The sequence below is a fragment of the Chiloscyllium punctatum genome, chromosome 18 (genome assembly GCF_047496795.1).
Source record: "Chiloscyllium punctatum isolate Juve2018m chromosome 18, sChiPun1.3, whole genome shotgun sequence".
NCBI classification, from domain to species: domain Eukaryota; kingdom Metazoa; phylum Chordata; class Chondrichthyes; order Orectolobiformes; family Hemiscylliidae; genus Chiloscyllium; species Chiloscyllium punctatum.
The window spans coordinates 79,574,148-79,581,551 of record NC_092756.1 but is presented as its reverse complement, the minus strand read 5'-3'; positions in this window follow the sequence as shown (position 1 = coordinate 79,581,551).

The following is a 7,404-nucleotide window of genomic DNA, read 5'->3' as shown; positions in this document are numbered from 1 at the left end:
ACCTCTCCCATAAAAGCACAAGATCCACTCAGGGTCTTGCATGTTATTTCTTATGCTTCTGCATTCCAAAGGATTCAGGTCCAAACTGTCACACCAGCAGAGGCAGGCTCAACGTTCCCCTCAGATAACCCCTTCATCCCAGTAATCAGCTCTGAACTGCTCCTAATGCTATAACCGGTGGTTCTTCTATAAAGTGATGGTTGCATTCTTGTGCAATCCTGCATTATAGAAAAATCACTTAAAGTGTTGGTGATGAAATTGTATTACAGCCAACACGCTTTAAAAGTTTGTACTTTAGAAACAGAGCCATTTCATCAATCACGTTAAAGCAAGTTCGTGTTAACGGAACACATTATAGCAGAATGACCTATATGTCCCCTCTCAGGTAAGGAGACCAAAATTGTACACAGTACTCCAGAAGAGTTGGGAAGTCATGTTGAAATTGTACAGGACATTGGTGAGGCCTCCTCTGGAATACTGTGTCCAGTTCTGGTTGCCCTGTTACAGGGAGGATATTATTAAGCTGGAAGAAGGTTCAGAAGAGACTCACCAGGATGTTGCTGGTTATGGGAGGTTTGAGTTACAAAAGTAGGCCGGGATGTTTTTCACTGGAGCGTAGAGGTTGAGAGGAGACCTTATAGAGGTTTATAAAATTATGCAGGATATAGATAAGGTGAATAGCAAAGGTCTTTTCCCTAGTGTGGGGGAGTTCAAGACAAGGGGGCTAATTTTTAAGGTGAGAGGAGAGAATTTTTAAAAATGAGGGACAATTTATTTTTTTTTACACAGAGGGCGGTTTGCTTGTGGAATGAATTTCCTGAGGATGTGGTAGATAGACGCTACACTTACATTTAAAAGAGATTTGGATAAGTACATGGATAGGAAAGCTTTGGAGACAATTGGACCAGGAGCAGATAAGTGGGACTTTGGGAATAGTTTGGGATTATGGCCAGCACGGTCTGGTTGGACCAAAGGGTCTGTTTCGATGCTGTATGATTCTAGATGGTTTTGCCAATGTCCTATACAACTGCTGCAAAATCATCTGCCTTTTAGATGCTATTCCCCTTGCAATAAACATTACATGTGCCGTCCTGATCACTTGCTGCACTAACTTGGATTCACGAGCTGAAGCAGTCAGCTTCTTCAACATTGCAGCTCGGTGACTTTTTTTTTTAAACAGAATATACTGCGTTTTTATGCTTTCTGCAAAAGTACATGCATTACATCGTGCTTCATCTGCCATTTTTTTGCCCGTCTATCTCAATCCCTTTGTCAGTCCACTGTGTTCCTCCCAATTTATTTTCTTCCCCCTTCTTAGTGTAATCAGCACATTGCACAATCATACTTGGGCAGCATGGTGGCTCAGTGGTTAGCACTGTTGCCTCACAGTGCCACCCTTGGGCAACTGTCTGTGTGGAGCATGCTTGTTCTCCCAGTATCAGGGTGCCCCAGTTTTCTCCCACAGTATGAAGAGGTGCAGGTTAGGTCAATCAGCTAAATTGCCTACGGTGTCCAGGAATGCCTAGACAAGTTGGATTAGCCATGGGAAATGCAGGTTGAGATGGAGTTGCTCTGGGTGGGGTGACAATGCTGCTCCTGTAACAAGGTTATACTGCCCTCGGCTTTTTTTTTCCCTAGACAGGCTGTAAAAACAACCATTCTGAAAGGTCTGGCTTGGGTAGGTTTTAGATCCAGTTTGATTATAGCTAACAGAGACTGCCTCAGGAAAAAGGCTTTCAAATTTTAAAAACACTTGTACAATTAAAAAAAAAGAGGAGTGGCCAATTCTCCCAGCTCAGTGTTTAGCTGTTCAGAGCAAGCAGTCAGTCAGTTTTGAGACTGCTGGTCAAAGACACAGCTACCAGGAAGATGTTCCTTGCTGAATGTCCCCACCATCTCCCTCTCTCCTGTAAGACCCTGTGTTTGATTTTACCTTGTTGTTTTGCCAAAGAGTGTTTAGGGGGATTGTTGCAAGTATCTGGAACAGCATCATTAAGTTGGGATAGACTGCTGGGTTTTCAAATAGTTAAATTCTGTTTTTGTGTTTGTGTTTCATTCAGTAATCTTGCAAATGAATTCTAAATTGTTTAAAAATGAGTGGTTTGACCAGCTGCATCATTCCTGAAATATCCAAATTTACCCACTTCCTCAGGGCTGGGCTACTTCCTTGAAATGTTATGGGGGGTCTGGAAAGATCCAGAACAGTGGGATGCTCTTTGCAGGTTTGGTAGGTGCCAAACAGCTCTCACACCGTTGGGATTCTATGACTGCATATTTGATCCCTTTGGCCAAATAATTAATGATTGTGTTGAGATGTCTGCACTGCCCCATGTGTCTCCCCTACTTATAGCTACTCTCTGCTCCCTGTTAGATGTCCAATCTTTTACTTATGATAATATATAACCCCCATGCCATAGGCTCAACCAATATCAACACAAGAAAAAGATTACTTGTATTGGTTTTTATACATTTCTGTTTGTGCATGCCAGTTATATGCACATTAGCTGCTGTGTTTCCTACAATGCAACAGTAACTACACTTTACTTTGATAGCTGGAAGGTACTTTGAGACAGTCAGTGGTCACGAGGAGTGTTATATAAATTTTACTTTATTGCTTACTCCCACACAGGAACAGGAAGCCTGTGACTCAGAGTGCTGTTTCCAATAAACGCTTGCCATTTGTCTTCAACAATACAAGTCCTTTCCAAGAAGTAGATCTCACCTGTGCTTAATGAGGTTGCTTAAATGGCAGCTTACAGACATCTTTAATTTAAAAAAATAAGTCACATGAGCCTCTTGCACTGAGAGCTGAAGGTACTATAATGTAACTGCATTAATTCAACCTCATTGCTCCTGGCAATGGATCAGGCAGTAAACATCAGATGCATCTTATAAATGCCAGTCTTTCTTGTTCCTCAAGGATTAGTTTTGTATACCACATAATTGCAGCTCCTTTGACAAGGATTGGTTGCCAGAGGAAAAAGGGTGTCATGCTGTCATTATGCGGTTCAGCGTTATTTGCTAATACTTGCAAAGATGTAAACTTATGAAAATGTGAACTTCAATGCAATTAAACAAAGCTCCAAGCCTAAAAGGCAGACGATGTACTTACTAATTTAAGCTGCACCTCTCCAATCCACTCCATCCTAGACAGTAAAACACAGCTTTTTAAAGTAGAAGAAGGGAGTCATGTTATTTCTGGACTAGCAATCCACAGGCTGGACTGATACCTCAGGAACACGTTCACATTCCACAGTGTGAGCTGGAACCGGAAAAGTAAATTAATCTAGAATACAAATTGGATGGTGATCATGAATTATTGTTTTAAATAAAAAATGTCTAGTTCACTAAACACACTCAGAGGAGGGAAATTTGCAACCCATGCTCAGGCTGTCCTGCATATGATTTCAGATCCACAGCAATGTGGTCAACTCTTAAGGGCACCATGGCGGCTCAGTGGTTAGCACTTCTGCCTCACAGCGCCAGGGACCTGGGTTCAATTCCTGCCTTGAGCGATTGCCTGTGTGGAGTTTGCATATTTTTCCAGGGGCTGCATAGGTTTCCTCCCACAGTCCAAAGATGTGCAGGTCAGGTGAATTGGCCATACTAAATTGCCCATGGTGTTAGGTGCATTAGTCAGGGGTAAATGTAAGGGAAGGGGTCAGTGTGGACCTGTTGGGCTGAAGGGCCTACTTCCATACTGTAAGGAATCTAATCTAACTACCCTCTGAAATAGGGATGATGGTGGCATAGTGCTAATCCAGAGATCCAGGCTAGGAACTTGGATTTGAATCTTACCACAGTATCTAAAGCATTTAAATTCAGACAAAAATCTGGAATATAGATTAAGTATACCTGGTTCACTCTAGCCTTTAAATTTCCTTCCCTTTTCAGAAGGGAATCGACCCTCACTACAACAGTCCACACTAATGCAGTTTATACTTAACTGCCCTCTGAAATGGTCTTGGTTGCTTGGTACAAGGGTAATTAGGGATGAGCAACAAATGCGAATCCATAAAAGAAAAATGGTCTTGCAAGACACTCCATCGGCAAGGAAGTAGTCCACCACTGCCTTCTTAATGTCGCTTAAGGACAAGCAGTAAAACCAATGAAGAGGAGGGGGCAGGATGTACCATGCGTTATAAAGGCAGGCCAAGACAACAGTTATTAGATTGAAAGAGAAAGGACAACTGCAGATTAAATCGGGCTGTGTGGTGATGTTTCCACATAGGGTCTGTTTCCATGCTGTACATCTCTGACTCTTCGGTCCAACCTGTCCATGCCGATCAGATATCCCAACCCAATCTAGTCCCACCTGCCAGCACCCGGCCCATATCCCTCCAAACCCTTCCCATTCATATACCCATCCAAATGCCTCTTAACTGTTGCAATTGTACCAGCCTCCACCACTTCCTCTGGCAGCTCATTCCATACACGTACCATCCTCTGTGAAAAAGTTGCCCCTTAGGTCTCTTTTATATCTTTCCCCTCTCACCCTAAACCTATGCCCTCTAGTTCTGGACTCCCCCACCCCAGGGAAAAGACCTTTGTATATTTATCCTATTCATGCCCCTCATAAATTTTGTAACCTCTAAGATCACCCCTCAGCCTCTGGTGCTCCAGGGAAAACAGCCCCAGCCTGTTCAGCCTCTCCCTGTAGCTCAGATCCTCCAACCCTGGCAACATCCTCAAAATCTTTTCTGAACCCTTTCAAGCTTCACAACAACTTTCCGATAGGAAGGAGACCAGAATTGCACACAATATTCCAACAGTGGCCTAACAATGTCCTGTACAGCCGCAACATGACCACCCAACTCCTGTACTCAATACTCTGACCAATAAAGGAAAGCATACCAAACGCATTCTTCAGCATCCTATCTACCTACGACTCCACTTTCAAGGAGTTATGAACTTGCACTCCAAGGCCTCTTTGTTCAGCAACACTCCCTAGGACCTTACCATTAAGTGTATAAGTCCTGCTAAGATTTGCTTTCCCAAAACGTAGCACCTCGCATTTATCTGAATTAAACTCCATCTGCCACTTCTCAGCCCATTGGCCCATGTGGTCAAGATCCTGTTGTAATCCAAGGTAACCCTCTTCGCTGTCCACTACACCTCCAATTTTGGTGTCAGCTGCAAACTTACTAACTGTACCTCTTATGTTCACATCCAAATCATTTATGTAAATGACAAAAAGTAGAGGGCCCAGCACCGATCCTTGTGGCACTCCACTGGTCACAGGTCTCAAGTCTGAAAAACAACCCTCCACCACCACCCTCTGTCTTCTATCTTTGAGCCAGTTCTGTATCCAAATGGTGAGTTCTGCCTGTATTCTGTGAGATCTAACCTGGCTAACCAGTCTCCCATGGAGAACCTTGTCGAACGCTTTACTGAAGTCCATATAGATCACATCTATCGCTCTGCCCTCGTCAATTCTCTTTGTTACTTCTTCAAAAAATTCAAATCAAGTTTGTGATACAAGATTTCCCACACACAAAGCCATGTGGGCTATCCCTAATCAGTCCTTGCCTTTCCAAATACACATACATCCTGTCCCTTAGGATTCCCTCCAACAACTTGCCCACCACAGAGGTCAGGCTCACTGGTCTATAGTTCCCTGGCTTGTCCTTACCGCCCTTCTTAAACAGTGGCACGTTTGCCAACCTCCAGTCTCCGTCACCTCACCTGTGACTATCGATGATACAAATATCTCAGCAAGAGGCCCAGCAATCACTTCTCTAGCTTCCCACAGAGTTCTCGGGTACACTTGATCAAGTCCTGGGGATTTATCCACTTTTATGCGTTTCAAGACATCCAGCACTTCCTCCTCTGTAATCTGGACATTTTGCAAGATGTCACCATCTATTTCCCTACAGTCTATATCTTCCATATCCTTTTCCACAGTAAATATTGATGCAAAATACTTGTTTAGTATCTCCCCCATTTTCTGCGGCTCCACACAAAGGCTTCCTTGCTGATCTTTGAGGGGCCCTATTCATTCCCTAGTTACCCTTTTGTCCTTAATATGTTTGTAAAATCCCTTTGGATTCTCCTTAACTCTATTTGCCAAAGCTATCTCATGTCCCCTGTTTTGCCCTCCTGATTTCCCTCTTAAGTAAACTCCTACTTCCTTTATACTCTAAGGATTCACTCTATTTATCCTGTCTATACCTGACATATGCTTCCTTCTTTTTCTTAACCAAACCCTCAATTTCTTTAGTCATCCAGCATTCCCTTTCACCCTGACAGGAACATACTTTCTCTGGATTCTTGTTATTTCATTTCTAAAGGCTTCCCATTTTCCAGCCGTCCCTTTACCTGTGAACATCTGCCTCCAATCAGCTTTTGAAAGTTCTTGCCTAATACTGTCAAAATTGGTCTTTCTCCAATTTAGAACTTCAACTTTTAGATCTGGTCTATCCTTTTCCATCACTATTTGAAATCTAATAGAATTATGGTCGCTGGCCCCCAAGTGCTCCCCCACTGACACCTCAGTCACCTGCCCTGCCTTATTTCCCAAGAGTAGGTCAAGTTTTGCACCTTCCCTAGTAGGTACATCCACATACTGAATCAGAAAATTTTCTTGTACACCCTTAACAGATTCCAAACATAGACTGGGACTGCCATAGTGTTAAGGGTTTAGATGGAGAGGACCTTATCATAACCACCCTATTATTCTTACAGATAGCTGAGATCTCCTTACAAGTTTGTTTCTCAATTTCCCTCTGACTATTGGGGGGTCTATAATACAATCCCAATAAGGTGATCATCCCTTTCTTATTTCTCAGTTCCACCCAAATAACTTCCCTGGATGTATTTCCGGGAATATCCTCCCTCAGCACAGCTGTAATGCTATCCCTTATCAAAAACACCACTCCCCCTCCTCTCTTGCCTCCCTTTCTATCCTTCCTGTAGCATTTGTATCCTGGAACATTAAGCTGCCAATCCTGCCCATCCCTGAGCCATGTTTCTGTAATTGCTATGATATCCCAGTCCCATGTTCCTAACCATGCCCTGAGTTCATCTGCCTTCACTGTTAGGCCCCTTACATTGAAATAAATGCAGTTTAATTAGTCCTGCCTTGTCCCTCAAGGAATCTCAACCTTTTCCCTTCCTATGTCATTGGTTCCAATGTGGACAATGACCTCGTGCTGGCCCCTCTCCCCCTTGAGAACATTCTGCACCCTCAGACATCCTTGATCCTGGCACCAGGAAAGCAATACACTGTTCTGATTTTTCGCTGCTGGCCACAGGAACGTCTGTCTGTACCTCAGACTGGAGAGCCCCCTAACACAATTGATCTATTGGAACCCAACGTATCCCTTGATTCATTAGAGCCAGTCTCAATACCAGAAACTTGGCTGTTCGTGCTACGTCCCCCTGAGAATCCATCACTCCCTACGT